Here is a 17,317-nt window from a genome sequence, read left to right as displayed (position 1 = left end):
ATGGACCCTGATCTCTATATATATCTGACCCTGTTTCAGTGACCTGTTGCGTGATGGCCTGCAACCAGACTGTTTGGTCCTGGTGAGTCCATTCACCTCTCACAAATAGTTTGTGTAAGAAGTGCTCTCTGGCTATTTTCATATCTACCAAGGTCGTCATTCTAGAGATTGGTCTCTGTCCTGACTTACGGAAGTTAGTATTTTAGTTTTGCAGAACAGAACTTTTCTTGGAGTGTCCCTTTTGAGGAATGCTTCACAGCGTAATGCAGCGTGGTGATCCGACTGGATGTATGTATCCCGTCAGTTAGCACACTGTATTAAGCTGCACAAATGGTAAATCTAACCCAACGTCTCGGCTCGAGCCCCCACTTTGTAAGAGGATTCAATTCAGCACTACAGCTAAGTTAACGCCTAGTCTAGAATACTGAATGAAAACCCTTATTGATATATCTTTAGGTCCAGTTCATGCGTTCTGGATGACTACCCCTATATAACACCCCTCTCTTGGAATCCCCCTGACCCCACTGAGCCAAGAAGTAGTTCTGTTTTGCAAGTTAAAAGGTTTATTTGATAATTTACAATATATATTATATCACGCTTTATAATAAATTAATAATTGAATATCACACTTAATCTGATATGATAAATATTAACAACGGAGAATCTGGCACTAGCACACTTCTTATAATCACTAATGAGTTGACATGAAATGGATAAGGTAGCACACTGGTAAATAGGAACAAAAGAAGAAAGTGGTACAAAATGCTTTATAGAGTTCAAATGGATGCAAGGTTGAATGAATGAAATGCAGTATAGAAATACTCAATATGATTTCAACAAAACAATGTAATCACTTTTCTCTGGCAATTCCCTCCCCCCCCTTGATGCAAGGCAAGGAAATTGAAGGAAACACACAGTTCTCAGAAATGCAATCAATGTAATCAGTTCAATCCCCCCCAAGCTTAGACAACAGAAGTTTAAAACACAGATAGGAGTTTTGAAAACACAGGCCCAAATGCTTTGATATGTGCTAGCAATGGATGAGAAATATGCTGGAAATGCTTTTGAAATCCCTTTCAGAGGTTCAGGGTGAGTGGTATCTAGTTAATATTAGTCCAGGCTCACACTAGCAATGATGCAGGGATAGTTAGCAGGTTAAACGAATTTCTGGCAAATGGAAAGCAAACAGCAGCAGTTTTTACATGTGAAGAAATTGCAAATCGCGGTAAAATTCGTGGATGCGTGTTCCGCGATTGCGGTAAAACTATAAGGGGTAGGAATGCGGTTCTTGGTGCGATTCAAAGCTACGATTCTAAGCTATCAGAGGAAAGTTACTGCAAGTCTCTAGCCCAAACGGTCGCGGAGATATGAGCGATTTAATAAAGGTCGTTTTTGGGTTTGCAAATTTCAAAAGCTCAAAATGACAAGTGCAGCTTGCAACTAGAAATGACAGGTGACAGCTAGGAGGCAGTTCTACTTAGGTTAAATAGATTGAATTAGATGAATTTAAACTAAGAGATTGGTTCTACACAGTTCTGCTGGGTACTCACACTATATTCTTGAATTAAATGGGCCTCATCACGGATCTGGTCAGGGTTTTAGACTGGGCTCTGGTCACTCTCTGGGCACAGCACTGCTTTCTCTCTGGGTACAGCACTGCTTTCTCCCTCTGGTCTGGTCTCTAGTTCTAGATAGATTGAAGTCTCTAGTTTGGCTCTCTGGAGGTTTGATGAATTTGAAGTCTGGATTTTTCCGGCAGAGCTTCCAGCGGCAGATGGATTTGGAAGGTCCCTATCTGTCCTGTCTGTCTGCTTTTATGTGTTTAGAATGTGGGTGTGTTCTAGCATCACTGACCCTACCTCTCTCTCAGCTCCTAATTGGTCAAACTTCCATTTATCATTTGATTGGGGAATGAACTGTGAGTCAGAGTGATGTCATTTTACAGCCTGCAGAAAGTCCACTCCTCCTGTCAACTTACACACAAATCTAGATTTGAAACAAATACATATTTGCAGAGGTACATATTGTTTTAAAATCATATGCACCCATCATGCATTACAGGAGGTATCCCCTGTTCAAACTCTGCTCTTCCTGGGAGCTTGCATTCAGAACTGGCACATATTTCACTTTTTAACTGATTTTGCAATTTCTGACATGGACCCAACTTTACATACATGTGTGCAGGGAGTAGGGACATTAACTGATGAAGTTTCAGATTTTTAACATGCATACATTTAGAGTTATATCCACTTTTCCGCTGACACCCCCCTGAACACGCCACCGGGTCGAAAAACCTCTTAAAATGTGGGCAGAAAAATCACAAGAATTATGGTGTCATTTATAAAATTTTCACATGTCCGCTCTATGAGTTATTCATCTTTTTAAAGTTATGTTCTGGCTCCAAAGGGGTGTGGTTTACCCTCAGCACAAGGTTGAATTTCTGGTTCTTTCCAGTTCTGCCAAGCCAGCTTGCTCTCACAGGCAGTGCCCCTCCCAGCTCTTGCCAAGAGGAAGCTACATTTTACGACTGCGGTAATAAAAACCTTTGCCTGAGTGAAGAGGGCTTTGTTCACTCTCTTGCAGAGCACAGATAATTCAATTATCAGATAGATGGCATATCCTTAGTGTGGGCAGCAAAAGGAAGGTTGGCCTGGGAACACAGTGGTGACTCAAGTTTCACTGCTGATGGGGGTAGTTGCCAGGCAGAATCAAGTTCCTTAAGCCAGACTTTCAGCTACTGTCATGTTATTTGTTGCTTTTTAAATTAACTTGCAATTTTACACATGCAGCTAGAATGCTGATTCTAAGTGCAAAACTATGACATTTAAACAATTGCAACCTATGTGACATTCAAAAGTAGGTCACTCAGTCAATTTAAACATTTAGATTTTTTTTTTTTTAGTGTCTTTCAATCCAGTGCAACTTAAACTGCTGAAATCCACAGCGCAGCCAGTCTTGTTATAAACCTTGTCTTATGATCTTCATTTCCCAGATTTTGTAGGCACACAAAACTCCATTCTGCCAAATGTCTGCTGGTGTTCAGTAAATATTTTGCACATATTGCAATGTTTGAAATAGGCACTTTGGCTTGCCTTCAGAGAAACACAGGGTGGTTTTAAACTGCCGGCTTTTGGATAGTGGTGAGTACTGGTACTGCACCCATTTTTGGGATTTAAGAAAATGAATTCCCAACAGTTATGGGTTTGCTTTTGGCAATCAGCATTGCCATTCCCAATGGTTTCAGACTACTGTGCGGGTAGTCCAATGGTGGTTTTAGGCAGCGTCCTTCTGTGCCCATAACATCGGCAAAAATGGGTGGCAGCCTATTCTTCCTGCATTTCCCTGTGCATTTTCTGGGAAGCTCTGGCCATCATGATGTTTTCCATGTCAGTACTGCACAGTTTTGAGGTATGGCTCGGATGCATGGGTAAATACATCCCACAGCAGAGGGTCCGAAACTCGGTTTGCACAGGCTCGGAAGCATGGACGTAACGAAGTGTGCTACTTGTAATCGGGCAGCATTTCCTGCGCACCTGTGTCGCTCAACACTGTGGACTTGTCCTGCAAGGGCTTTGCCACAGAAGGTCCAAACCTTCCTTCTTAAAAGCTCAGAAGCGTGGACGTAATGAAGCATGCTATGTGTAATCAGGCAACTTATCCTGCGCACCTGCGTCGCTCAACACTACGGCCTTATCCTGCAAGGGCTTTCCCACAGAGGGTTTGAAACTCTGACTTAAAGACACGGAAGCATGGATGAAATGAAGGATCCTACGTGTAATTGGGCAGAGTCTCCTGTGCACCTCCATCGCTCAACACTGAGGCCTTGTCCCGTGTGGGATTTGCCGCAGAGGGTCCGAACCTCAGTTTGCACAGGCTCCGAAGCATGGACGTAACGAAGTGTGCTACCTGTAATCGGGCAGCATTTCCTGTGCACCTGCTGTGTCGCTCAACACTGTGGACTTGTCCTGTGAGGGCTTTGCCACATATGTTCCAAACCTCGGTTCTTAAAGGCTCCAAAGCATGGACATAATGAAGTGTGCTATGTGTAATCGAGTAGCATTTCCTGTCACCTGCATCGCTCAACACTGCGGCCTTGTCCTGCAAAGGCTTTGCCACAGATGGTCCTAACCTCGGCTCTTAAAGGCTCAGAAGCATGGATGTAACAAAGCATGCTACGTCTCATCAGACAGCGGCTCCTGTGCACCTGCATCGCTCAACACTGCGGCCTTGTCCTGCGAGGGCTTTGCCGCAGAGGGTCAGAATCTCAGTTCTTAAAGGCTCGGAACATGGATGTTATGAAGTGTGCTACGTGTAATCAGGCAGGGTCTCGTGTGCACCTGTACCACTCAACAACGCGGCCTTGTCCTGCGATGGCTTTGCTGCAGAAGGTCCGAACCTCGTTCTCAAAGTCTCAGTAGCATGGAAGTAACGTAGCGTGCTATATGTACTCGGCAAGTGTCTCCTGTGCACCTGCGTCACTCAACACTGCTGCTTTGTACTACAAGGGTTTAGGAACATCCATCCTAGTGTGGACACTCTGCAACATGTGTAACACATTGGGTTTATGGCACTTATACTCATTTGATTATGATTATACAGATATATCTATGCATTTTCCAAATAAATGTGTTCAAAACATATGGAGATATACTTGTTCCACCATCATATGAACCATCATATGAAATGAGTTTGCAAAGTGCCATGTGTGCATGTCATTCCAATACAGTTATTCTCGCAGCACACTATATATGCGCGATGTAGACAAGCATGGCTATTGAAAGGAGGACTAGAAAAATATGCTCCTCTGTATATGTTCAACATCATGACAGAGAGATATTTTTCATAGTCATGCATAAATAGTCCACGAAGGGCAGAGTGTCCATGTCATGACATCAATGCAGTCTGATAACGTTATAGACGACGCCTTCCCACATTTGCGGTCATTTTTTCACATTTTTCATTATATAAACCCTGGAGCAGATGGTAACTGTGCCCCCTATTCACAGCACAGCCGTATGCTGATAGATGTATCGAAGATTAAAGAAGACATGCCATTCCTCCAAGTAATCGCGGTCGCTTATTCTCCTTTCTATGCTATAGAAGTCTTGTCTATGCGCATAACCACACCGTTGTTTCCGAAATAGATTTTAACTTTCTAATTTCGATATTTTCTACAGGACGATGACCCACCCTAATTTGAACATGTCTTGGTGTACATAGGTATTACATCAGGACATTAAAGAGTAAGGTACTATAGGATCACCGACCACTTCTGTGAAAAAAATAGGCTAAGAATCTCTTTTACCAAGGTTGGCATAGGATCCAATCCTTACAGGTAGAATATAGTTAAACTACTTGATTGCCTTTCTAGATACTCCTATATTACTTATATTGTCTTTGTCTGCTATACATCATTTATAGTCCTATTATGAAATTCATCGCTTGCCCGGTGACACAGTTCCCAGAATCCCTTTATGGAACCAAACATGTTGGCTTATTAACAATCACTGATGTTTAGCGTCACAGCATGAGAGTTACTACATATGTGAACCTTCTTCAATTCTGTGAGATAACAGTACTGAAATCATTGTGCACTGCTACATCAAGCTGTGGGATTCATATAAACAATATCATCGATAGGCAGCCTTTCTAAGATATGCTGAGTGACCTTAGATTTTGCCACACAGTGACTTTTTTTATTTAATTGATGTCAATTCTGTATAGAAGAGTTCTCTATGGATAAATATTGTGTCACATAACTTTTTTATGCACAATTGTATTTTAGACTTGTACTTTAAGTTTATAACATTGTTTTGTTTGTTGAATGTGTTTTGATATCAGTTTGGAGTAAATCCATGTTTACACACAATGATCTTTGTACAATTATTTGTGAAAATAGAGAACATACCTGTATAGTATATTACTAGTATTTTATGCATGAAGAAAATTACCTTGTGCACAATGGCTGTAACATAAAGATTCTTCAGAGACATGGGGCCTCATTACGACCCTGCCGGTCCGGAAACAACAGTGGCGGTAAAACCACCGCCACCGTTGTTTCTGGACCGGCTGATTCAGAGTCCTGCAGGCTGGAGGTGTCACTCGTGCCAGGTCTACCCTGGATGGATTAACACCACCCGCCTGCAGGCGGACATGGAAACACCAGCTCTGTCATAAACGGAACCAGTGTTTCTATGGTCCCCATCCCCATGGAGTCCTATGGGATTCCATGGGAATGGGGATTTACAGAATTCTGCCTCCGGAATAACCGGGTCACATCAGTTGTAATGCCCTGGTGATTCCGGCAATCACAAAAGCGGAATGGTTTTACGAGTCCGGTGGCAGCCTGCCGGTTTTTCCGGCATGGCTACCGCTGCACTCGTAATGAGGCCCATGGTCCTTAAAGTCAGGTTTATAAACGAAGGACAGAAGACAAAAAGGCATTCAGAAAGTTCTAGAGGCTGTCCTGTTTAAAGGTTCGCCTGTGCAGGTCCCTCAAGCGTTCAGAGAGTAGTGGGAAATGTGTCCAAGTTTCTAGTTACTTCTGGCACTCAGCCAACACATGCCACAGCCTGTTTTTTTGCTTATAGAGGCCATATAGCTATTATCCCCTCATATGAGTTTTCCACACCCACCGACCTTGGGGATAACTCACAATTTGCTCCACCAGAGATTCTGCTTTGACAATAGCTTCGATTATACGTTAAAGGTTCATATTATTTCTGTTGTTTTTTGCACCTTATGAGAGAATCTCTTATTATTGGATATTAATCCTGGGAATATAACCCAGATCATCCTCACGTATTTGCTGGTCCATATTCTGGGACCAGTAAATGAAAAAGTCAACCAAATTACCTAGAGACAATCAATAACTCATGAAATATTGTTTAACAGGATATTTTGATTGTGGAGCCCGTGAACGAGTGATGCCCCTATTCTCACCCGGGTGTTAAGTACCGAAAAAGAACGGTAAAAGGCTTAACGACCGTTTCAGTACTTAAGACCTATTCTGAAGGTGGCACATTCGGAAGGTGGCACAAGTCGGAAGAAATGCGTCACTTTCGGAATACATGTGGCGGTTGCTAGGATGGGTTGGAAACCAACCTAGCAACTGCTGCATGCGTATTCTGGCTTTTTGGAGGTGTTTTCTTGTGGCACTCCCCCAGTTTAATATGGGCGCTAAAATAGCGCAAATATATGGTACCCTTTTTGGTGGTGTTAGACTGGGGGAGTGCCACAAGGAGCCTTGTTTGGGGTAAATGAAAGTGTTCATATACACCTGTGTGTTGTATATGAACACTTTCATGTACACCAAAGCAAGAAGCTCCAACGTTGCATTCTACAATGTTGAAGCTGCATACTTTGGCGTACATGAAAGTGTTCATATACAGCACACGGGTGTATATGAACACTTTCATTTACACCAAAGTAAGCAGCTTCAACATCCTGCAATGTTGAAGCTGCTCACTTTGTGTATAGGACCGTGTTCATACACACCTGTTTTCTCTGCAACATTTTTGTAAAATAACAAATATGTCGTTATTTTACAAAAATGCTGCCGAGATTGGATTTAGCCTGTTACAACTAAAAACAGGCGCAATCCACACAGTGCACTGTTGTGCTCTGCGAGGACACCCAGGCCCACTTGGGAATACTATTGGAGCCTGGGCGTCCTCTTTTGGCGCAGTGAATAGTGCTGTTTAGCACCTTCACTGCGTGAAGTTCAGAATAGGGGCCCGAATATTTTAGGCTAACTGGCCTTGTCATTACACAGTGCTGGAAATAAATAATGAGATGAATGCCCACATTTATCGTAAGGCCTCAAGACAAGCCTTTGGTGTATTTTATGTTGATAGGCTAAAATCATTTTTTTCACCAAATGGTAGCTAACAAAGCAGAGGAGTACGTTTAGATGTGCAAGGAACCTAGGTTCGGTGTACACTAATTGTCACTTGAATCTGTCACCAACTCAAAAGAGGTGCAAATCCACTACTTTCAACTATTTAGTATCATTTGATGCTTCCATTGAAACTATAAATTCAGGTTCAAATTCGTCAAATAAATACATTAAAAGGGTGTTTATTTTTATATTATGAGAGATATAAAGGGAGGAACTGTTTCCTTTTGCAGAGGAGGACAAGCTTGAAATAGGTGTTTCTCGAAGAGGAAGGTGGACATCATACAGGACCCACAGTGGTTTATCTCAGAGAGCAGACTCTGGATCCAGGTTTGCAGAGATTCTTCATTTGGAAAAACCAAATGAGCTTTGGTGGGATTCAGTTCCTAGGTGGAAACACATGATATGCATTTAGACAAGGGTCAAAGAGGCTTTTACTCTTTTACTCAATGGATGCTCTTGACCAATGGCACTCTGAGATGAAGCTCTGTTGATGGCCTTCTATTCAATAGTGAGTTCCTGCCTATTTCACATCTGACTAAAACCCTCAAAGGCAAAGGCTGAAGATTTCTTTTGGAAGGTTGAAAACTCAAAGACTTCCGTCAGTGAATGGAGATGTGAGAGAAGTTTCCTTTTGAACATATGTTTGTCCATCAGTTAAGAATGAGTCATACGATTTTAGAACTAAAGGGTCAAGATCAGTTCAGTACCACACTTTAGGACCTTGGGGTTACCAGTATCAAGAAATGGTGAGAGGACTAGTAGGCGTTGCAGTCAGCAATCACCAATATCTGTAATATATAAGGCATCACCTAGCTATTTCTTGCTTCACTGCTACATGCACTGTGGAAACTTCAAAGCTATACATGGAGGCCCTTCCTGATATGGGTATGTAGCTGAACTGACACTGCCTTTTTAAAATTCTTGCTCCAGAAGGAAAGGTGGGTGATGGGGATTGAGCTTTAGTTTGTTGGGCAAAGTTGTGTTTCACTCAGTACATGAAATGTTTGTCCTGTATTGAGTGCGAAGAGTTATTGATATTGAGTATGTTTTTGAGAGCACCATGATAAAGGAACATTGATGATGTATTTTAGGGACTGATTCATATGAGTTAGGTAGTCATAGGTAAAGGTGATTCCTTTGAGTATTAGTGATACCGGTGAGGTTGGGGTTGCTGTTAGGGCTCTTAGTTATTTCTGCCTTTTGACAGATTAGACACATCTTTTTAATATCCATATTTTATCTATACACATTTAGCAACACGCTTTGTGTATGCAACATAACACATAACAATTTCCAATTTAAAATGCATACATAATACATTATATAGTTCATTACAACACTTGAAGCGTTTAAGATCAAATACCTTATAATTAAAACAATTCAGATCGAGATCTTCATAATTTCCTTACACTTCCAATAACATTTTACTATATAAAAAATCAGATTTAAATCACATCCTTTTAAAAAGGCTGGCCATATGTTGATAAAATCGGCTGTACTTAATTTGTTGTTATATTATTTTAAGCATTGCCAACGCAGCCCAGGCCGACTTTCACACTCAATTAAAAGATGTTTAAAAGTTTCAGGTATGTCGACTCCACACAGCCTACAGTAACGTTTATCTTGCGGTAACCCCAACTGTGCACCCATGGTCTGTAAAGCAATGGTCACATTAAATGTAAGTCTCATATATTGCTTTGCTATTGCACTATTGGGGTAGGCTGTTATATATTGAGGCTTTATCTATTTGCTTATAATATATTCACAAAACTCAGTATGATTTTTTTAAGCAAGTATATTAGTTAAGTGTTTTTCGCTACTAAGCTCGAGCATCTTTTACTTAATATGGCTTTTGATCATATAGACTACGCCGTCTTGCCTCATACCATAGCAACCCTCCTCCCATTTCATACACGTACAAAGCAACTTCCCTAGCGGGCCTAGTTTGAGCTAGTTATCAAGTCCAAGAAAAGCGTCTATAAATTCCCCAATCCTGATGTCATTTTGAATTTTCAACATTTTGTCACAAAAACACATGATTTTCTAAGTTACATCATATGTTATACCAGCCATTTCTAGTTCCAAATATATTAGCTCAACTGGTAAGGTCAGTGGGAGCACGAACATTGTACGCAATGCCTTTACTTCATACCTCTTCGAGATAGCTAGATGATTACCTCCCCATATCTTGACTCCATAAAATATGATGGATCTAACTTTGGTCAGGTAGAGCAATAGTACAGTTTTGAATGACATTCCTTATTGTCTATACACACAACAATTTATTACATTCAATGTTTGGTTACATTTGTTTCATTGTCTCGTTCCAATGCCTGTCTCATGTTAAGTTACTCTGTAGGTGCAGCCCTAAATTCTTTTAGGTCTCAACGTTTTCCAGTTTTTCACCATTTAAAGTGGATGGACAGATTCCGGCTTTGCGTGTGCCTTTTGAGAATACCATTGTCTTGCTTTTCACAGTATTTATTCCTAGGCTATTCTTTCTAGGATATGACCCAAGTAATTCCACCAATTTCTGAAGGCCTTGGGGGGTATGGCTGATTAAGACCAAATCATTGGCGTATGCTAGCCAGCTTAAGGAATAGCGGCCAGTTTTCACAGGACATAACACCGATGATATAAATTCCAACCCCATATCTGACAGGTAGATGTTGAAAAGAGTTGCCGCTACCACACAGCCCTGCTTTACTCCACGTCTAGTTTTGAACGGTACCGATAATCTACCTTCCCCATCTAACCTGATTCTGATCGAGGTATCAGTGTAAAGCAGTATTAACATCTTCAGTAGTCCACTCGGTATGTTCCAATCTTTATGTTTTTTTCCACAGACGCCCTCTTAGTATACTATCGAACGCAGCGGAGAAATCTATAAATGCTACGTAAACATTGACATTTCTTCGTTTCCAAGTGTATTAGAGTATCAATAGGTTGTATGCCATGTTAGAGTGTTTAATGAAGCCCATCTGGTTTGCGGGGAGTATCTTAAATGTATCGATCCGGTTAATTAATTCAGTTAGTAATACCTTAGCCAGTATTTTAGAAGGGACATCAATCATCGCAAGCATGTGATAATTCCCAGGAAGATTCATCAGCCCTTTTTAATGTACTGGCAAGATTTGTCTTTCTCTCCATGTTGCTGGTATTACTCCAAAGGTCCCAATCTGATTGAATAGTAGGTACAACCCACACACTCATCCATCCAGGTTTCTTTTTATCACAATTCCTTGATTGGTATGAATATTGTAATGAAGTATGCAGTGCAGAGGAGCTATCATTATCTTAGAACCAACATGGGTGTGTCATTTCTGATATCAAGTGTGCAGTTTAACCAACAATGATGTGCTGAAGCACCTACACCACCCACGGATGCTTCTCTCACTCAGCAGACCAGAGGCACTGACAAGTACCATCACTCATCATAGTGTTAAATGTCAGATAGGTATAATTCCCCAAAAAGTACTATGTAAGCAATTTGCATGAAAATAAACACACTTGCTAATACGTCACCTGTGTCCTGGAGGTGGAACTGCTGGGCTTTGAGCCCTTTGATCCACAATAAAGATCAGGTTGAAGCGCTGAAGCAATGCTTTGAATTTTGTTCCTTGTGGGTTCCAGCTACTGTGTGGCAGCATTGAGAACTACTTATACTTCACCTGTGTCCTTGAGGTGAAGACTGCTGGGCTGTGAGCCCTTTGACGCAAAATAAAGAACAGTTGAAAGGGATTGAGGGGCACTTTGAACTTTGCACCTCAAGTGTCCGAGCTATCGTGCGGTAGAATTAAGTACTATTATTTGCCTGTCTCCTGAAAGTGCAGACTAGTGGGCTGTGATCCTTTTCATCCACAATAAAGATCAGGTGTAAAGACTGAAGCAGTGCTTTAGCAATGCAACAGAGCCACATGTGCCTCACGTGGTGGCACGCAAAGCAAATCGCCATAACGCCGTCATCCGTCAGTTGGCTGCGCGGAGACAGACACTTCTTGGACCTTTTTCTGCCTCTGTGGATTGTTTGGGTACATAACTGACCATGGTGATGCGCATGACTGGCATAGGTTTGGCTGATGTCTCCCTAAGTGAAGATGCGTCTACCTCTAACTTTGGCACTACTCACCCACACAATCTATGTCAGCACAGAATGTGTCCCCCCCACAGTCATTAAGTTGCCCACTTCTGCCATGGCTTCATACATTTCAAAAATCACTATGGGCCCCATTCTCAACTTGGCGCAGTGAAGGTGCTAAACAGCACGATTCAATGCGCCAAAAGAGAACGCCCAGGCTCCACTACTTTTCTCAAGTGGGCCTGGGCATCCTCGTAGAGCATGACAGTGATCTGTGAGGATTGCGCCTGTTTTTAGTTCTAAAGGGCGCAATCCAATCTCGGCAGCATATTCGTTATTTTACAAAAATGCTGCAAGAACACAGATGAACACGTTCCTATACACCAAAGTGAGCAGCTTCAACATTGCAGGATGTTGAAGCTGCTTACTTTGGTGTATAGGAAGGGGTTCATACACAGCTTTATCGTGTATATGAATACTTTCATTTAAACCGAGCAGCTGCTCGCTTTGGTGTAAATGAAAGTGTTTATATACACCTGTGCGGTGTATAGGAACACTTTCATTTAAAGTGAGCAGCATCAACGTTGTAGGATGCAATGTTGAAGCTGCTCGCTTTGGTCTAAATGAAAGTGTTCATATACACCTGTGCGGTGTATAGGAACACTTTCATTTAAAGTGAGCAGCATCAACGTTGTAGGATGCAATGTTGAAGCTGCTCGCTTTGGTCTAAAGTGAGCAGCATCAACATTGTAGGATGCAATGTTGAAGCTGCTCGCTTTGGTCTAAATGAAAGTGTTCATATACACCTGTGCGGTGTATAGGAACACTTTCATTTAAAGTGAGCAGCATCAACGTTGTAGGATGCAATGTTGAAGCTGCTCGCTTTGGTCTAAATGAAAGTGTTCATATACAGCCGTGTATTGTATATGAACACTTTCATTTACACCAAAGAAAGCAGCTTCAACGTTGCAGCAATGTTGAACCTGCTTGCTTTGGTGTACATGAAAGTGTATATAGACAACACACGGGTGTATATGAACAATTTCATTTACACCAAACAAGGCTTCTTGTGACACTCCTCAGTTTAATGGCACCAAAATGGTACCGTAAATGTGCGCTAGTTTTGCGCACATATTAAACTGACAGAGTGCCACAAGAATAGGCTTCCAAAAAGCCCATTTACGAATGTGGCGGTTGCTAGGTTGGTTTCCAAAACATCCCAGCAACCGCCACATGTATTCCGAAAGTGGCGCATTCTTTCCGACTTCGGAGGAATGCGCCACCTTCAGAATAGGTCTTAAGTACCAAAAAGGTTGTTAAGCCTTTTAACGTCTTTTCGGTACTTAACAACTGGATGAGAATAGGGCCCTAGGTTATTTCATGCGCAAACATTAAGTGACTCTATCTATTCTTCCTATGGCGCTTGATTCCCAACCTGGTGGAAAACATGGTTAATGAAATTTCAGAGACCCCAATTTAATTTGATGGATGTTCGGATAGGACAGTCATTGATTCATGATCTTCTGAATTATGTCATTGCTTGCATTAATTGACTCATTTTGCAACTACTGATCTTGCTGCACGAGTACCCATAAGGGCGATGCGAGAACTTTCCCTGGAAGACGTTTTGTTGCACTGCAATAGTTGAAGCTTCAAACAAAAGTATGTTGCATAGCCCTGGCTGCCCATTCTGAATTCCACACTAGAAAACAATGATACCAATGTACCTGTTGGTCTAGTTGATATGTCTGCTGTCCTAATTGATGCATCTCTTGGCTTGCACATTGCCAACCTTTCTGCTGATGACACTAATTCTGTCGCCTTCTGCATGCAGTATTTAGCATTAGAACAACTGCTGAATTTGTTAATTGAGAAATGTGACTTCATTAGAAACACTACGAAAGGGCATACTGAGATGCCAACTCAGTTACTAGAATCATGTAAAGCAACTCAGCCATTAAGTAATGTAGCAAGTACACAAGATTTGTCCATTGAGGTAATTGCAACTACTTTTGTTGATGTAAACCCCAAAGACACTATTGGGGCGAATATTGTGAATTAATCTGTGTCATCTGTCCCCCAAAATCTATGGAGGAAACTCAGGCATCTCTATTGAGCTGGTAGTGGCTGATTGCCTTAATGCTGATCTACTTGTAACACCACTTGCTACTGGCTCTGTACCTTATACTATAGGAATGAAAGGTAAAAAGCTTGTAGAATACGCAAAAAATACATCGGCCATTAGTCCCAACCATGATACTAATCATATCGCAGTTGAACACTGACCCAATGAGGATGTTTGAAGAGTTAGGTTGGTGGAAGAATTGGTGTCAGGAAATAAAGTCAACAGTAATAAGGATGTCCAAAAAAGAAGAGAAAGAGGAATGGTGCAAATGGCGGATTTACCCTAATCCTAGGACGCAAAGGGATATTCGAACCTTATTTGAGGCCACCTATACTAAAGGCACCAATACTTTGTATAAGCCACATAAAAATAAGGCAGTAAAAAATAAAAAATAAAAATTAAGTAATTTATGGATGAGTCCATTATACTTGAATAGATATTCACCAACTTTTTGATTCTGGACCCACCACATCCTTACTTCCGGACCACCATTGTAACAGATGGTGGGGTAAAATCACATAGTAACTGTGTGAAATGAATTGTCTTGTACCTGAAGTTATCAATCTATCAGCTCACTCTGTACCTAGTGTGCAACTGTTTAGACAGGGCCTAGGAAAAATGCCCCACAAAGATGATATTCGGATGAGTATCTCTAAGGTGTGACTTGATAGGGAGGGTAGACAAGTTAGAACCCCAATTAAAAGGGTTGTTAGAACACAAAGCCTGTTTCAAAGGCCCAACATTTTAATACTAAATCGATCTACATTCTTAAATATTTGTAATTGAATTTCTCAACTCCCAGGTCCAACTTGGGTCCTTCCTATCATCTATCTTCCTCTCTACCTGTGGTGTTCCCCAGGGGTCTAACCTCTCACCCTGGCTTTTCAACCAATACCTGGCAACTCTCGCCCATGGCATTGCCATTTTCTACTCAAATTTCCAGTGATACGCTGACGACACTCAACTCCTTTTCAGGCTGCCCTCGACCACCTCCTCTCCCTCTCTCATCTCTGATTGCCTAAGTGCCATTCAAGATTGGTGTGCTGCCAATGATCTTTGACTGAATGCCAGCCTGACAGAGATCCTCCTCATCAGCACACCTTCACCATCCTTTCCCCTCACTTTCTGTCCAGCTTCCCTTGGCCCTCTTCCTACCCCAACCTGCGAGGCTATGAACCTCGAGCTCTGATTCTCTCTAGGTTGGACTATTGTAACAGCCTCTTTCTAAATCTACCTGCCTCTACTCTCCGCCCTCTGCAACTAATCCAGAACAGGACTGCAAGACTTGTCCTTGGCCTCAAGCCCTGGGATCGTATCTCTCCAGCTCTGAAATCTCTCCTTTGGCTCCCAGTGGATGCAAGGATTAAATTCAAAACCCTCTGCATTGTCCACAAGGCTTTCTGGGGCCTGGGTCCAAAACACCTTCAGCTATCCTTCCGCAAATACCTCCCCTCTCGAGCTCTTTGCTCCTCTAGCTCTAACTCCCTCAAGGTCAGTCGTTTTTCAAAGAAACGAGCTGGGGGTAGATCTTTGTCTTTGGCTGGAGCCTCCCTCTGAAACAGCCTCCCTGCCACTCCAAAACATGAGGAGAACCATCTCTGGTTCTGGAAGCACCTCAAGACCTTCCTCTTTTCTTCTGCTTTCACTCCCCCTCGCCCCTGTTCTCTCCTGGCATCGTGCACCTGGCCACCCTCTGTCTTCTGGGCCCGGGTACCTGCTCATCCTGCCACCCTCCCACACTGCTGCACTGCCTCTGGGCCACCCCTTGCACTGGGGTCGATATATGTACCCATAAAGCCGCCCATTTTTCTTCCTGCACTTATAAGACCTACCCTGTCTGCTGCCTTGAACCTAGCACTTGCAAATTGCTGGCTGAACTACCACTGTGTGTTGCCTTTATTATTTATTTATATATTTATTATTATTTATCTGTTTCTCCTTTGCTTCGCACTTTCCACTTCTCCCCCCTTCCATGCACTTTTCCCTTCCTCCTCTCCAATGCACTTGCGCGTTCTCAATGTCACTGGGCCTAGTAAGACCACTGTTATGTTCTCCTCTTTTCCACTCCCCTGCCTTGTCACCCTCTGAAACACTTGTGTACGAGCACAATAGAAATAAAATATCAATATCAATATCATCTACGGGTTATCACCACGGAAATATCAAGTTAGTCAAGATACCTGATGATTATGAATTAGCTACGTGTAAAGGTGTTGAAAAAGGAAGCTGATACAAAGATGGCATGGTGGTGGTTATAAACATTTGTTTCTGTATGAAAAAGGTCCTCACTATTGCTATCTTCTCAGAGGCGTTTCCCTGCCTCAGTACTAATTCGAAAGGGTCTGTCAGAATGTCAGTGAAATCAAATTCCACCATCCTGTGTCACAACCTACTTCCATCCCTCACACTATAACCAAAGGATCATCCAACGCAAAGTTTATTCTTTAGGAGATTGTCTCCCTTCTACTGATGCTTGGATAATGTTTAAAAGAATGTTCTCTTGCAAAAGAGTGACAGGAGGAATGACTCCCTTCCCCTAGCTTTTGGGATCCACACAGCCTTTTTATAACTCGATGTCCAGGAGAATGACTCCTTTCTCCTTGTACAGATCTATAAAATTAGCAATAAAACTGTGGGAATGACTCCCTTCCCATGACATATTAAGCACAACTTCCATTTTTGGATCAGGAGAATTACTCCCTTCCCCTTGTATTGATTGGTAGGGTTCACCATAAGGCCAGTGGGAATAATTCCCTTCCATGGCATCTTAAGCACTACTCCCAGTTCTGGACCAGGAGAATGACTCCTGGTATTGGTCTGTATATTTCACAATAAGGCCAGGGGGAATGACTCCCTTCCCCGGCCATATTTAGAGTATGTTTTTTATTTTATTTTTTTTTATTTTATTACATTTGTTATACGCCCAGACCCGGAGGTATCACAGCGTAGTTACAGACAATGGGATAATGCAATCTTAGAATAAACATAGAGGTGTAAAAGTATAACAATCAAAAATGTACAATAATAGGAATCAATAATATACACTAATATACAAAGCAGTAAGGTAAAATAGTTGATTGGAGGGGATTAGTGCACTGGTTCAGTTAGAACTTGTTGAAGAGCCAAGTCTTCAACAGGCTTTTGAATTTGGGGAATGAGGTTTCATTCATAATGTGGGTAGGTAGCGCATTCCAATGTCTGGGGGCCAGTGTTT

The sequence above is a fragment of the Ambystoma mexicanum genome, chromosome 6p (assembly GCF_040938575.1).
Source record: "Ambystoma mexicanum isolate Mex_15411 chromosome 6p, UKY_AmexF1_1, whole genome shotgun sequence".
NCBI lineage: Eukaryota > Metazoa > Chordata > Amphibia > Caudata > Ambystomatidae > Ambystoma > Ambystoma mexicanum.
Note: the sequence above shows the minus strand (reverse complement) of the source record.